The sequence below is a fragment of the Myodes glareolus genome, chromosome 8 (assembly GCF_982192425.1).
Source record: "Myodes glareolus chromosome 8, mMyoGla1.1, whole genome shotgun sequence".
Lineage (NCBI taxonomy): Eukaryota > Metazoa > Chordata > Mammalia > Rodentia > Cricetidae > Myodes > Myodes glareolus.
The window spans coordinates 21,341,204-21,358,714 of NC_142033.1; the positions used below are offsets into that span (position 1 = coordinate 21,341,204).

Genomic DNA, 17,511 nt, shown 5'->3' on the forward strand with positions numbered 1-17,511 from the left:
TTACTGCATGTTCTTATCAAGGATGCTACGTTAGAGGGAGAAAGAGGAGAGGGGAGATCTTACTTTCCTCTCTTCTCCAAGTACATTATACATTCAAGGTCACCGAGAATCGGTAGTCGTTTCAGATGTTCACATCTGCCTCCTGGATTTGGCACATGTCATCCTGAGACTGTGACTGTCTCATGCGTATTAGCTTTAGTGGGCACAAGTTATACTTTAACTAATTATTACTCTTTCTATATCTATAAGAGCTATACAGCGTTGAAGAGCAACACTGAGCCTAACCAAGACGTCTGTGAAAATGACAGCAGCCCTGCTCCTGCTACAGCTGAGTGGCTTCTTTGGATCTGGGAGTGCTGGGAAGGTGCTGGTGTGACCAATGGAATACAGTCATTGGCTCAACTTAAGGATAATCCTAGATGAACTTGTGAAGAAGGGCCATGAAGTGACAGTTCTGATACCCTCCTTCATATGAGGTTGGAGACATATCAGCTATTGAATTTGAGACATACCCTACATCCACTTCCCTGGATGATGTGGCGGCACTTTACATGGAAACAATCAGGAAAAGTGTTTATGAGCTGCCAAAGCAATCATTTTGGGGATACTTTGCAATGTTGCAAGAAGTGGTTTGGGAAGATTCAAATTATTTTGAAAGTCTCTGCAAAGATGTAGTTTTTAACAAGGAACTCATGACAAAATTACAAAATACAAGCTTTGCTGTCATAGTAGCAGATCGCTTCGTGCCCTGTGGTGTCCTGCTGGCTGAGATTCTCAAGATACCCCTGGTGTACAGTCTCCGATTCCTTCCTGGGTACACACATGAAAAGTACAGTGGAGGACTGCCACTGCCTCCTTTCTATGTGCCTGTTGCTATGTCAGAATTGAGTGATCGAATGACATTCATGGAGAGGGTAAAAAATCTGATCTATGTGCTTTTTTTGACTTTTGGTTCCAAACATATAACAAGAAGAGGTGGGATCAGTTTTACAGTGAAGTCTTCGGTAAGTGCCATGGTCAACTAGGATCGGTACATTCAAAATTTGCTGTGTCATTCAAGGGGAACTTGAGGCAACAGGATTGACAACAGAAGGATTTCTCTCTCCTAAGTAAAATGGTGAAAAGGCTATGAAATTATATGCCAAAATCAAAGCACTGTAGAAAACCTTGGGTCCCAATGTCAACTGCAGAGCCTTGTCTATGACTTGCGAGGGACTCTTCAGAAAGGCACGCACACAGAAAACAAATCTTTGAGAATTTCTCTAAAATGTAACAGATCAATAAGTTTTTAACTCATATTTTTTCCTTTTTGTTTTTTATTATTTTTCTAATTGTTTTTATTGAGCTATGTATTTTTCTCTGCTTACCTCCCCTACTACCCTCTGCCATGATTCCCATGCTCCTAATTTACTCAAAATATCTTGTAGTTTTCTCCTTCCCATGTAGATTAGATCCATGGATGCCTCTCTTAGGGTCCTCTTTGTTGTCTAGTTTCTCTGAAATTGTGATTCATAGGCTGGTTTTTCTTTGCTATATGTCTAAAAGCCACTAATGAGTGTGTACATATTTATCTTTCTTGACCCCTTACCTTACTCAAGATGATATTTTCTAGATTCATTCACTTGTCTGCTAATTTCAAGATGTCATTTTTTTTGCTGTGTAGTACTCCATTGTGTAAATGTACCACAGTTTCCTTATCCATTCCTTGGTCAAGGGTAGGATTTTTCCAGGTTCTGCCTATGACACATAATGCTGCTATAAACATAGCTGAACACATGTCCTTGTGGTATGATTGAGCATCCTTTGGATATATACGCAAAGTAGTATTGCTGGATCTTGAGGTACGTTGTTTCCTAATTTTCTGAGAAATTGCCATACTGATATGTATAAGGGGTTGTACCAGTTTGTACTCCCACCAGCAATGAAGGAGTGTTCCCTTTGCCCCACATCCTCTCCAGCATAAGTTGTCATCAGTGTTTATCATCTTGTCCATTCTTACAGGTATAAGATGGAATCTCAGAGTTATTTTGATTTGCATTTCTCTAATGACTAAGGATGTTGAGTATTTCATTTAGTGTCTTTTAGCCATTTTAGATTCATCTGTTGAGAGTACTTTGTTTAGAATTTTTATTGGATTATTTTCTCTTTTGGTGACCAATTTCTTGAGTTCTTTGTATACTTTGGAGATCAGCACTCTGTTCAACATGGGGTTGGTGAAGATCTTTTCCCATTCTGTAGGCTGCCATTATGTCTTGTTGACTGTGTCCTTTGCTTTACAGAAGCTTCTCAGTTTCAGAGGGTCCCATTTATTAATTGTTTCTCTCAGTGTCTGTCTGCTGGAGTTATATTTAGGAAGTGGTCTCCTGTGCCAATGCATTGAAGTGTGCTTCCCAATTTCACTTCAGTGACGTTCAGTGTGCTTGGTTTTATGTTGAGGTCTTTGATCCATTTGGACTTGAGTTTTGTACATGGTGATAGATATGGATCTATTTTCATTCTTCTGCATGTTGATATCCAGTTATGCCAGTGCCATTTGTTAAATATCTTTCTGTTTTCCATTTTATATTTTATGCTTCTTTGTCAAAGGTCAGGTGCTCCTAGGTGTGTATTGATATCCGGGTCTTCTATTCGGTTCCATTGGTCTTTCTATCTGTTTTTATACCAATACCAGGCTATTTTCAGTATGGTAGCTCTGCAGTAGAGATTGAAGTCAGGGATTGTTTTGCCTCCAGAAGTTCCTTTATTGTACAGGATAGTTTTGGCTGTCCTGGACTTTTTGTTTTTCCATATGAAGTTGAACGTTGTTCTTTCTAGATCTGTGAAGAACTTTGCATGGATTTTGATGGGCATTCCATTGAATCTGTAGATTGCTTATGAAAAGATGGCCATTTTTACAGTGTTAATTCTACCTACCCAAGAGCATGGGAGCTCTTTCCATTTTCTGGTGTCTTCTTCAATTTCTTTCTTCAAAGATTTAAAGTTCTTGTCATACAGGTCTTCCACTTGTTTGGTTAGAGTTACTCTAAGACCTTTTCTATTATTTGTGGCTATTGTGAAGGATGATGTTTCTCAGATTTCTTTCTTATCCCATTTCTCATCTGTGTAAAGGAGGGCTACTGATTTTTTTCAAGTTGATCTTGTATCCTGCTACACTACTGAAGGTGTTTTTTATAGCTCATGTTTTAAAACCATAGGTTGTCTTGTGTGGTGACAACACCATCATCATTCCATTGCTACCATTATTGTTATTAACATGATTACACATTGCACACTTGTCTCATGGGTGGGGAGTTTGTGCTGTGTGTGTGTGTGTGTGTGTGTGTGTGTGTGTGTGTGTGTGTGTGTGTCAGATTCACATTTGATGAGGTTTTACTTCCACCTTTATTTGGATTGTCATTATCAATTCAGGTGTTGAGACATGCATGGAGACTGAACTCAATTCATTGAGCTTTCGTTGTAAACACTTTTACCACCTAATTCATTTCACTACTCGCTAAAACAATAGCTTTTTTAAAAATTTCATGTGCTCATGATTTGTACATATTGCCTAGGAACTACTAAATATTTCTAGCTTAGGGGTATGCATAGCTTTGAGTACTTTTCCCTCTATATACATTATATTTATATTTGAAATACTTTTTCACTTCACCTGCTAAATTTCTGTACCACTGTGAATACACTTACTATTTCTGAAGCACAGAAAACATATAAATTTAAGATTTGAAGAATTCAGATTTATTTCTTTATGAGAAGGGCTGAGATTGTATTTAAAATATATACCACTGAAGTATAGAAACAATGATTACTAATTACAGTGTTTTAAAATATATCTAATGATCAAACATCTATCTTTCCATGCTTGGAGACTTGTTACTTTTATTATCTGCAAACGAACTTATAAATGCATAACTATTTCTTAATCAATCATAAATCAAGAGCAGCATGAGGACAAGGAACACAGGAATAACCAAAAATTCTCTTTGAGATCATCTGGGACTATACAGTGGGACTCTGTCTCAAAATAAAGGGCTAAAACAGAATCCCTATGAATTTTTACACTGGGCATGGCAGCTCACACCTGTAATCCCAGCAGCTGCATTGTGGAGGAAGAGCATTTGGAGTTCAAGATCAACTATGGCTACATAGTGACTCAGGAGCCACACTGGGCTATACCAGAAAATCTCAAAACAAAACAAAACAGCTCAAAATTCTCAGTTCACTTAGAGAAGCACACATCAAGGTTCAGACACCTAAACAGGGCAAACAGGATGGAGAGTTGCAGGAAAAAGTGTTTCCCTGAGTATGACAAACAGGTATCACAGGTGACAGAATTTATTATATTTAAATGGCTTATCTAGGTATTTGATAATCATGAATTTCCAAAGTGTGTTACAGATGTGGGATCTCCTCCCAGGTCACTTCCACAATGACTTTTGAGTTTACATATATCTAAGCATAATTATGAGAAACATATTACAAACTTGTATCAAACATTATACGCACAGATATAGATTAATTGATGCATAGATAAATATGTAAATATATGTTTTATAGTCCAGCAATATACTTTTAAAAAATTCCAGCTACATTATCAAAATTATTTCCAGAAGACCAGCTGGCATATTCATCTTCTCCTGACATTTTTGTCACCTGTCCTACCTTGGCTGTCCTTATTCCTCTTTAGGAAAACCCACAACACTCGTTGAGATGATAGGGAAGGCAGATGTATGGCTCATTCGAACCTACTGGGATTTAGAATTTTGCCACCCTGTCTTACCAAACTTTGATTTCGTTGGAGGACTCCACTGTAGACCTGCCAAGCCTCTGCCAAAGGTAAATATAGTCCCATTTGTTTGCTTCAGGTTTTTTTTTTTGCGTTTTCAGCAAGGCTGATTATCTTTTATACCTTCAGAATGTTCATCAAACTCAGAGAAAAACAGGAATTAGTTAAGCAAGTCGCCAGTAGAAACACCTGTATCTATTCCATCACAAGACTGTGACTATCATTTGGATTAAATTAATTCAGCAAGGTTCTGTTTTAGATAAACATTTTCTTATATTTGAGTGTAAAAAGATCGAACAAATACCTAATATAGAGAAAGATCCAAAAACCAAGTCCTCTAGAAAGTGATTTGAGAGAAAATAGATGGAGTGTCAACAAAGAAACATTTATTTTCATAATTCACAATGGCTACATTTACTTTCTTGACCAATCACACAAGTGAGAACACACCCCTAACCATACATACTTACACATATATTCTCAGGAACAGACACAGTAACATAAATTGACAGCACATAGTAAATTTGATTTCTTTCCAATGAAACTGACATCTATTAGAAAGAACACAAATAAAAACATAATGAACAGTCTTAACAAAATTAGTAATAGATTGGTGATCCATGAGTTCTACTCCTGAGAATGTATGTAAAAGAACTGAACATAGGACTTCAATGAGATAGCAACTCAAGGATGCGCATGGCAGCACTATTCCTGAAGGGAAGCATGCATGGTGGTTTGAATAAGAATGATCTCATAGGCTCATATACTTGAAAGTTTGGTTCCCAATTGGTTAACTGTTTAGGATGGATTAGGAAGTGTGGCTTAGTTAGAGAAATGTGTCACTGGATGTAGGCTTTGAGGTTTCAAAAGGACAAACTATGCTTGGCCTCTTTCTGTCTGTCTGCCTCTTATTGTACGGGTGTAGTTATGGATTACAGTTCTAGTACCATGCCTGTCTGCCATGGTGCTCCCCACTATGATGCGCACAGACAAACCATCTGAAACTTGAAACAAACTCCTAATTAAATGCTTTCTTTTAAAAGTTTCCTTAATCATGGTGAGTCCTCACAACATTAGAGCAGTAACTAAGAAAGGAATAAACAACCTAGATATCACTAGAATTATTATAAAAATTATAGAGTGTGTGAATAAAAACAATTAAAAACAATTGTTTTTAATACCAGGTATAGAAACACCTGGTATGACCTTAATAACGGTTAAATAAATAAATAAATAAACTAGCTAATGAGCAAGACGGAAATAAAATAAGAAGACTTTATGAGAACTCTCTAGATTGGTCAAAATAATAGAAACAGAAAACAGGTATTTGGTGGCCAAAGGACTAGGAAGAGAGAAAGAGAACTTAGAATTAAATATCAACAAATCTTGCCTTTCAAGATGAAATGAACTGTTTGTATGAATGTGTAACACAGAGAGCTGTAACTATACACTTGACTACAACTTACATCTTACATGTGGCTGTGAATAGTTTTAAAGCACCTACCACTCTGATCATTTCTAATGCTGCTCAGTTCCTTCCTGTGTAGGTTGGTATCAGTTTGTATGCAGCTTGTTTAGTGTTGCTACTCCTTGTGATGGGCTGATATTTCATCAACAGGAAATAGAAGACTTCGTCCAGTCTTCCAGAGAACATGGTGTGGTGGTGTTTTCCCTGGGGTCCATGGTGGGTACCCTAACAGAAGAAAGGGCCAATGTGATTGCAGCAGGTCTTGCCTAGATTCCACAGAAGGTGAGATACAGTGCCTCAGTGTGGCATCCTCACTGAGACGATTTCAAAGAGAGGTGTAGGGATGAACATCTAAGAGCCATGCAATGGGAATCCAAAAATAGAATAAATTTTATGGATGAGAACATCTTTTTTCAATAAATGGAAAATAGACAAAATAAATAAAACACAAAATTTTAAAATGGAGTATGTATCATAATGTTCCATTCCTGTATAATCATGAACAAGTGTGATCACCTGCATTGAAAATGGGCCTATGCTGTATGATTCCCCTGCTAATCAAAAACCTGGGTAGAACAGGATTTTCCAACTGCCAAGTCCACCTTCAGGAACTGAGCCTGTTAACGTTGGAAAAGGGGGTAACTCAAGGAAATGCTCTTGAAGTGATCATGTACACAGTCACTCTTTGGGGGCCTAAACTAATAAAATACCTATGATTAAGGAATTATAAATGAACAAAATCAAATACTATTGGCAAATAGTTATAGTTAATTTGAAAAAAAACTGTTATAAATATATCCTGGGGGAAAAAAACAGGTATATATTAGTAACTTTGATGGATTGTTGAACTGGAATTACGTTCACACATTTCTTAACTATTGCTTCACATAACCTGACATAACACTGTCTAAGATGCTTTTGACTAAACGTTAAGGTGCCAGGCTGAAACTCGGATAAGCATGAGATTAACTGAAGGACAGTGAAGAGAATTTGCAGCCTTGCTGTAGCAGTTCTTCATGGTTCCCATCATCCATCCTCACTGCCTGGTCCTTAGGGACTGGCATTTATCTCCATTGATTCTTAATCTCTCTGGAAATCTAGCAGGAGTAACTTGACATTTGACCAAAGCAATACGAGGCTAGCTTCATCTTAACAGGTTCTTTGGTGATTTGAAGGCAAGAAGCCAGACAACTTGGGATCCAACACTCGGCTGTACAAATGGATTCCCCAGAATGACCTTCTCGGTAAGCATCAGGAGACACCTGAGACATAGGAATGGCTGTTCAGGAGGGGGGATGTCCACACTAATGCATTTATGACAACTGTGATCTAGTCCTGGGGGAAATGGATAAAGAACTGATGTGACTATTCTGAGTAGTAACATTCGAGATAAGAGAATCTATTGTCACAGCCACGCTAATTACTGTTCAGATACATTTAAGTCACTTCTAATTTCTCTCCAGGTCCTATTTCTAAAACTTAACATCTTCCTTTTCCCCTACTTTAGGGAAATTTTAAATGTCAGCGGGAATGGTATTCTTTCATAAAGAAGGCCTTATTTACCGTGCTCCCCCCAAAGACCCCACAAAATGAAATGGTCCTAAATGTGATAAAGTATTGCCTGTACTCAGTCTGATTCCATCAAAACAAGCATTTAACCACTACTACTTGAAGCCAACCAATCTAGAACAGGGGTTGCACTGTTTTCTTAGGAGAACATTCTCTCCTGAACTTGCACATGCTGTTTGCTCCACTTGGAAGGATCCATGCTTTTTTTTTCCACTGAACAAAATCTTTCTACTTTCCAAATTCCACGTACTCTATGTGACCTTCACTTAATCCCTGTGGACTTGCTGTGCTCTGTGGTCAAAGACATGGGAAGAATTCAGTTCTGTTCCATGGGTATAATGATGATGTCTAGAGAACATTTTCCCTTTCTGTGCATTTTTCCTCTGCCTCTTATTTTCTTTCTCAGACTTTTATTTAATATTTGCCCTTAATTTCTCCTCTTGCTAGGTCACCCAAAAACCAGAGCTGTTATAACTCATGGTGGCACCAATGGCATCTATGAGGCCATCTACCGTGGGATCCCTGTGGTGGGCATTCCTTTGTTTGGAGACCAGTTTGATAATGTTGTTCACATGAAGCCCAAAGGACCAGGGGTTCGACTGCACTTTCTCACAATGGCCAGCACAGATTTGCTCCATGCAGTGAAGACAGTCACTAATGACCCTTCGTGAGTACAGTGAATTTATTCTAGTGGGTACTAGTCGGATAAGTTCTTTCCAAGGTTACAGTAGCATTCTTCTTATTTTTAGTCTGAGTTTGAAAACAACAAGAAACTACCTTAACCACTGTGGAATGAGCTTTTACTGTCAATCATAACTGCAAAGTATCCCTATATACTTACTCTACAAGAAATTAGTTTAGACTAATTTGATTATGTAAAACATTTTCTCTTGCTAAATGATAGGACACAATTTCCATAAATAGAATCAAATCAACAAACAGAATAATGAACCTAAAAAGCAATAAATATTACAAGTCAATGACTAAAATTTCTGAAACTCATATTTTTTGTTTAAATAATCCTGACTCATGGCCCAAAGTAGAATAATTATGAATATATATGCATATATATGTATAATATGTAATGACCAAATAACTTACCATTTCCATCTCCTTAAGCATTTAGAATTTTGTTTTTGTCAATGCTGAAAGTCTGCTCTTCCATATTCCACAGCTACAATAAGACATGTGACTTGTAGTTCGGTCATGGACTCACTGCAGAGCACTATCCTGCCCGCCAGTGGCAGAACGTATATTAGCTGACCTCTCTCTATCTCCACTCACTGTCTCCCTTCCTAGACTCCAGTTACTACTCTGCTACCCTCTTCTTCTATGAAATCAACTCTGTGGTTCCACGCACTGTTGAGAATGGACAGTGTTTTCATTTAGGGCCGAGTTTGTACAAATTAATGTAATATCCTGTGATTCCATCCCTTATACTGTAAAAATAAGATTTCCTTCTTTATAATTGTTAAATGATAGTCAACTATTCTTTTATGCCTCATTTTATTTATCCATCATTTCACTATGGGCACCATAGTCAATTCCAGTTCCCAATTATCATAATCAGTGCTGCAAAAACCATGGGTCTTATGTTATCATTTTGAAATATTATTACGGCAAGAAAGCTCAAACCAGGGTAATTAGTCATGCTCTTTTAGTAGCTGCTGTACTGAATTACACTCCAACAATCACTTATATCAGTAATTCCTCCACAGACTCCTACCATTGATCAGCCTGTTATCCTGACTTCAAACACAAAATGGCATTGTAAAGACAGAGAATAGACTCACACAATTTTCCTCTGACCTCCACGTGTGCTGCATGGTACATACCACACCCCCATGGCACACAGAAAAACAATTAGAATACGTAAATATAAAAAATAATTAAAAATTAACACATCCTCTGCATCCTTGTAATTACTACGATTGTGTCTCCCTTAGAAGTACTAAGGGGGGAATTCAGATCCTCAAACATTCTAGGAAAGTTAACAATGAACTACATCTTATGCCTTCTTGTGCAAAGTATGTCTCTTTTTGCCAGTTTACCCACTTTTCAACATTAGTGGTATTTTATTGAGATTTCAAAGACACAATGCCTTCTCAAAAGCATCAATGCAACCATCTTCAAACTGTGTCGAGCCACCTACCTTGCAGTGCCTGAGATACCTTACTAATAATTTGCTCTACTGGAAAGATTTCTGGCCCAAAATGATTTCCCATTTCAGTTTTGCAAAGAGTTTCTTGGAAAATACCAACTTTCAGGCAAACCTTCAAACATGTCCCACCCAGTAAAACCACACTGTACCTAGTGTTCCTCTGTGGCATTTACTGAGTCTCATGATGCTTTCCGGAAATTTTCTTAGGCTTGAAGAACTTAAGTAAACTAATTGGCTTTTGATGTTGATGTCTTTAGCTATAAGGAGAACGCCATGCGGCTATCAAGAATCCACCACGATCAGACAGTGAAGCCCCTGGACAGAGCTGTCTTCTGCATTGAGTCTGTCATGCACCACAAAGGGGCCAAGCACCTTCGTGTGGCAGCGCATGACCTCACCTGGTACCAGTACCACTCTCTGGACGTGCTTGGATTCCTGCTTGCCTATGTGGTAACTGTGATGTTTGTCATCACAAAGTGTTGCCTCTTTTGCTGCCAGACATTAGCTAAATCTGGGAAGAAGAAGAAAGGGGAGTAGCTGAAGTGGGGAGGACTGATACATGGACCTCCTCCAGTGCATCACAGCAAGGGAGGCTTTTGGGGAAGGGTCTTTCATCCTGTGACAAGACAGCTTTTCAGTCTTATTCGTCAATTCTCGGGATTTTTTTTCTCTCGGAGAATTAATAACTCTTTGAATTTAGTTGTACTTCAGGCCAAAAATTAAACTGAAAAATAAACCCAGTAAAATTAATATAGCCAACATGAGTACACATAGGAATTTTAGAAATTCATTTTTAGAGTTTAAAAGTTATGCCAAAAAATACAATGGCTGAGGTGACAACTCCAAGGGTAAATTACTGGACTGTCAAGACTTCCTCCTATAGCTTGGATGCCCAGAACCCATATCAAAGCTATAACCAGGAGCACCTGTAGGCCCAGTATAAGCAAGTCAGATGTGTGTCTGAGACAGAATCGCAAACTTGCAGGCCAACTAGCCTTGTGCACAGCAAAAGATACCCTGCCCCATGAAGTGTGGAAGGTGAAAATTAGCACTGGTGGTTGTACTCTGACATTCCATATGCTTGCCGTGATAGGTGTAACCCCCATCACAAATGAGCACACACATATAAAAATATATAATTACACACTTCAAACTCACATACTCCCCCAGAGAATGAAGGTGTCTCAGAGGTTGTTTGTGGATGCAAGATCAATAAGAAGCCTACTATTGATAACAACATGGTTTTGCAAGTATTGAAGAAGTTGTCATTTTGCTTTTTGCAGACTTTGTAGTAAAGTGTAGGCAAAGTGTTCAGGATTGGAACTGTGTAAAAATCCTGGCCCCATATTTGTCTTTGGGATACCAGTATGGGTGCTGGTCTCACACAGGGAACAAAGCCTCTGAATAACCTTTTTCTTAAGGATCTACCAAGACAGTACTTGGAGTGGAGAGATGGGCTCAGCATTTAGGAACACTAACTCCTCTTCCAGAGGACCATCAGTAACACCAGTTCCCCAGGGTTTGTCACCATCTTCTGGCTTCTGTTGGACCTACATTCATGTGGTATGGCTGTACATGTAGATTCAACATACAGACACATAAAATAAAAATAAATATTGAAAAACTACTTGGTTTTGTGAAATGAATTTTGTTTCCACTTAACCCATTAAATGAATAATAAAATTGCCTCATTATCATAATTAATCTTTGGGAACATATATAGGATTCCAAGTTGAAGTTTAGATGTCACAAATAAAACTCAAAAAGGTATGTTTTCATTGTTGCAGTGTATAGAAGTGCGTATGTATATGTTTATGTCCCTTTTAACAAACAATATAATTCACCTTTGTTCTTCATGCTTATGCTGTGACTTCAATATTTCTATACAAGTTGTTTTGAAATAATGATTATGTGCTGGGAAGATTGCTCAGTGGTTCAGAATGCTTGCTGTGCCAGAATTAGGAGTGAGATCAAATTTCCATCAAGTGTGGAAACCTAGCATTCTTGTGTGAATGTCCATAAGTTCTGGGAAAGAGAAGGGGGAGACCCTTAGATACCAGGACTTACTGACCACAAATAACAAGTGACAACCTTCAGGTTCAGTGATATAGCCTGTCTTTAGTGAATAAGATAGGTGATGAATAAGTAAATATGAGAGCAGGCAAGATACTGGGCATCCTCTGTCTTCAGCATACACATGAATTAGTGCACATAAACATTCACATACACACACCACTCACATGCCTGCTCATATCATATACACACAAACACATGAAAGAGAGAGAGACAGAGACAGAGACAGAGACAGACAGACAGACAGAGAAACAGAGAGAGAATGATCAATACCTCAACAACTATAGTTTTCAAAAGCATGTGTGATGGCTAATCTTAATTGTCAACAATTAACTAAAGACCAAGTTATAGGACACACCTATGAGGGTTTTTTAATTGTTTTTATTGAGCTATATAGTTTTCTCCACTCCCTTCCTTCCTGTTCCACTTCTACCCTCTCCCATGATCCCCATGCTCCCAATTTATTCAGAAGATCTTATCTTTTTCTACTTCCCATGTAGATTCGATTCCTGTATGTCTCTCTTAGGGTCTCGTGTTCTCTAGGTTCTCTGAGGTTATGAATTGTAAGCTAGCTTTGCTTTATGTCTAAAAGTCACTTATGAGTGATTACATATTATATTCGTCTTTCTGAATATGGGTTACCTGACACAATACAATGTTTTCCAGATCCATCCCTTTGCCTGCTAATTTCAAGATGTCATTTTTTTCGCTATATAGTACTCTATTGTGAAAATACACCACATTTTTCTTAACCATTCCTTGGTCGAGGGGCATTTAGGCTGTTTCCAGTTTCTTTTATGACAAATAATCTGCTATGAATAAGGTTGAGCTCCTGTCCAAGTGGTATGATTGAACATCCTTTGGGTACATACCCAACAGTGGTATTGCTGGGTCTTGAGGTAGGCTGTTTCCTAATTTTCTGAGAAATCACCATACTGATTTTTAAAGCAGCTGCACTAGGTTGCACTCCCACTAGCAATGCAGGAGTGTTCCCTTTACCCCACAACCTCTCTATGATAAGCTGTTATTAGTGTTTTTGATCTTGGTCATTCTGAAAGGTTTAAGATGGAATCTCACTGTTGTTTTGCTTTGCATTTCTCTAATGGCTAAAGATGTTGAGCGTTTCCTTAACAAATCATGTTAGATTTGTCTCTTGAGAGTTCTCTGTTTAGGTCTGTACCCATTTTTTAATGGATTATTTGTTATTTTGATGACCAGTTTCTTGAGTTCTTGTATGCTTTGGAGATCATCCCTCTCTCTGATGTGGGTTTGATGAAGATCTTTTCCCATTCTATAAACTTCCATTTGTTTGACTGTCTTTTGCTTTACAGAAGCTTCTCAGCTTCAGGAGGTCCTTTTACTAATTGCTTCTCTCAGTGTATGTACTACTAGGGTTATATTTAGGAAGTGGTCTCCTGTGCCAGTGCATTCAAATGTATTTCCTACTTTCTCCTCTATGAGGTTCAGTGTGGTTGGTTTTATGTTGAGATCTCTGATCCATCTGGGCTTGAGTTTTCTGATTGGCGGTAGATATAAACCTATTTTCATTCTTCTACATGTTGATATCCAGTTATGACAGTACCATTTGTTGAATATCTTTCCTTTTTCATTTTATATTTTTTGCTTCTTTGTCAAAAGTCAGGCACTCCTTGGTGTGTGGATTGATATCTGGGCCTTCAATTCAATTCAATTAGTCCTCCTGTCTGTTTTTTAATCCAAGACCAGGTTGTTTGCATTACTGTAACTCTGTAGTAGAGTGTGAAGACAGGGATTGTGATGCCTTCAGAAGTTTCTTTATTGTACATGATTGTTTTGTGTATCCTGACTTTTTTTTTGCTTTTCCATACAAAGTTGTGCATTGTTCTTCCTGGGTCTGTGAAAATTTTTCATTGGATTTTGATGAGCATTGCATTAAATCTGTAGATTGCTTTAGGTAAGACTGCTGTTTTTACAATGTCATTTCTACCTACACAAGAGTATGGGAGTTCTTTCCAATTTCTATTGTCTTCTTAAATTTCTCTCTTCAAAGAATTAAAGTTCTTATCAAATAGGCCTTTCATTTGTTTGGTTAGAGTTACTCCAAGATCTTTTATATTATTTGTGGCTATTGTGAAGGTTAATGTTTCTCTGATTTCTTTCTTAGCCAATATATCATCTGTGCAAAGGAGGGCTAGTGATTTTTTTTTACTTAAACTTGTATCTTGCTACATTACTGAAGGTGCTTATGAGTTTAGGAGTTCTTGGTAGAATTTTTGGGGTCACTTTTGAAAACTATCATAGCACTAGCAAATAGTAAGAGTTTGACTTCTTCTTTTCTGATTTATATTCCCTTGATCTCCATTGTTGTCTTATTGCTCTAGCTAGGACCTCAAGTACTATGTTGAATAGTTATAGAGAGAGTAGACAACCTTGTCTTGTTCTTGATTTCAGCAGTGGAATTGCTTTGAGTTCCTCTCTATTTAGTTGAATGTTGAATGTTGAATTGCTGTATATAGAGTTTATTATGTTTAGGTACATTCCTTGTATCACTGTTCTCTCCAAGACCTTTATCATGAAGGGCTGTAGTATTTTTCAAGGTTTTTTTTGTTTTCTGTGCATTTTTAATTATTTAGTTTGTTTATATGGTGGATTACAATGACAGATTTTCATATGTTGAACCATCCTGGCATCTCTAGAATAAATCCTACTTGATCATGGTGGATAAATTTTCTGATGAGCTCTTGAATTTCATTTGCCAGTATTTTATTGAATATTTTTCCATCAATCTTCATGAGTGAGATTAGTCCATTTTGGGGGAATGTAGGGGTGATTCTCCAGGTTACTTCCTACTGGTTGGAAGCACTGATAATCTTATGGGAACCTAAAGAAAATTTAGAATTATGATCAAGTCCTGACTGAAGTATACTGTGAGTCTTGATCATCTCAGGCAGCAGTCTTGAATCTGTTCTGGATGTAGAACTTAGATATCCAGGACATCTGTTCCTACCAGAGATTTCTCAGGTGGTCTTCCTTGATCAAACCTGGTTTTTCTTAACTCAGAATAAATACACAGCCTCTCATTTCCAGAGGAAATAAAAGCAAAATCTCTTCTCCAAAGTAACATATCTTTTGACTTCCATTTTGAAGTCAAGGTATTTTCAAAATACCTATCTTGGATTAATCCAGCAGCATTTATAAGTAAATATCTTTTAACAGCTGTTGCTCCTTCATGAGCATTCAAACAATTCAAAGAGAGCATAATAACATACAGTATCAAGATTCTCTGTGTATTTTTCATCTTTACATGATTTTATTTTAATCTCTATTTCTTTTATTTTTACTTTTAACTTTTGTCTTTTTGGGATAGGTTCTTTATGTATCTTTGTTGTGGAACTCCCTCTGTAGACCAGGCTGTCCTTGAAATCACAGAGATCCACTTGCTTCTGCCTCCCTAGTGATGGAATTAAAGGTGTCTACCACCACACCTTTAATTCACAGAGGTCAGTCTGCCTCTGCCTCCCAAGCTTTGGGATTAAAGGCGTGTACCACCACACCTAACTACTCTCTTTCTTTCTTTTTTATTTTAAGGACTTTAACCTTTAGCCTGCACATATTTTTACACAGTGTAAACCATTTAGAGGTTTGGGTTTTTTTTTGTCTTTGAATCTCTCTTTACTGTATATATCTCTCTTTTCTGACCACATGAGTCTTTAATTTGCTAAGCAATATGGAGAGGATTAAAGCCGGAGCTTGGATGGATATATCCAGCCCATTTCTTAGCTTTCTGAGATTTCAGCATCATGGCTGAGGTACTGGCCAGAGCCATATTTATTGCCACAACTCTAAGGTATTTCAAGGTCCTTGCCAGCAAGCAAGCTGCAATAATGTGCCCACAAGCAACACTCAAATGTTCCCTCTGTAGCCAGACCTCCTGCCTCAAAGAATCAGAGTTTGCACTGGTAGGATGGCCCAGAAAGCCAGCATTTTTAAAACAGCACAGCTTTTTACCTGCTATGACTGAAAGCAAAAAAGCATGTAGTTGGCTTTTCATCAACACTAAGTATTTTGTGGCAGGACCTCTTAAAAGGGCTGCAAGGTTTTTCTGCTAAAGCTGAGTGATGAAGCCTCTCTTAAATGAGAGCACTTGCTTGCCTCTAGCAAGCATGGAAGACCCGAGAAATTGCTGCTACCAAGAAGCCATGTTTTGCTTTATTCTTTTCTGCCCAGTATTACTTTCCAAGCTCTGTCAGGCTTTATGTGGATGTAATTGTCCATGTGGGCACCATTTTATAACATGAGGGCCTATTTGTTGGGTTTCTGTCCTGCCCAGTTCCCATAGCCATTTAGCATCCAAAGAATCACACAGAAGTCTTCATTAGATATAAACTGATTGACCCATTAGCGCAGGCTTCATATTAGCTCTTATAATGTATACCAGCCCATTATCCTAGTATATGTTAGCCACGTGGCTTGGTACCTTTTTTTTGGCAGGGTAGGTCACATATTGCTTCTTCAGTGATCGGGGCAGGACTGTGGAAAGAGCTTCCATCTTCCCAGAATACTCCTGTTCTCATTGTCCCACCTCTACTTCCTGCCTGGTTTTCCTGCCTATACTTCCTGCCTGGTTACCAGCCAATCAGCATTTATTTAAAACAATGAGTTAGTATAAGTTATAAGAGTTAATAATAAGCCTTATCTAATGGGCCAATCAGTTTATAACTAATGTAGACCTCTGTGTGATCTCTTTGGGGCTTAGTGGCTGCAGGGACTGGACAGGACAGAAAACTCAGACAACAAATACCACCACAGAACCTTTGTCCAACAACAGATGGAAGCAGAAGCAAAGACCCACATTGAAGCACTGGACTGAGTTCCCAAGATCCAGTGGAAGAGTGGAAGGAGTGAAAGTATGAGCAAGGAAATCAAGACAATGAGGGGTTCATCAACTGAGACAGTTTGCCTGAACTAATGGTAACTCATCTACTCCAATTGGACTGGGAGTGAATGAACATGGAAACAAACTAGCTCCTCTGAATACGGTTGACAGTTGGGGCAGTCTGAGGGACCACTGATAGTGACACTGGAATTTATCTCTACTGCATGTACTGGCTTCTTGGGATCCTATTCTCTTTGGATGTATACCTTGCCCAACCTAAATGTAGTAGGGAGGGCCTGGGACTTTCCACAGGGTGGGGTGCATTGCCCTCTCTTAGGATTGGATGGGGTAGGGTAGGAGGGGCATGGAGAGGGTGGGAGGGAACTGAGAGGAAGAAAGAGAGTGGGAATATGGATTGGTATTTTTTATTTAAAAAGTATTAAATAAAAAGTTTAAAGAAAAAATTTCTACTAGAAATCTATACCAAAGGGAAATGACCATTTTATAAATATTTTATTGCAATTATTCCCTAATAAAATCCATTTTTAATTAATAAAAAAAGACTTTGGAAATATGAAAGCCAGTCACAAAAATTCACCCAT

General features: G+C 38.1%; 1 pseudogene across 1 annotated transcript; it reads left to right on the forward strand.

The window, feature by feature from the left end:
- The first annotated feature begins 277 nt into the window (after positions 1-277).
- LOC146893808 (UDP-glucuronosyltransferase 2B31-like) lies at positions 278-11,464 on the forward strand (annotated as a pseudogene). Its single transcript, XR_015738549.1, has 6 exons — positions 278-1,004; positions 4,685-4,833; positions 6,402-6,533; positions 7,408-7,495; positions 8,268-8,487; positions 10,239-11,464. The product of XR_015738549.1 is annotated as a UDP-glucuronosyltransferase 2B31-like (transcript).
- The last annotated feature ends 6,047 nt before the right edge of the window (positions 11,465-17,511 follow it).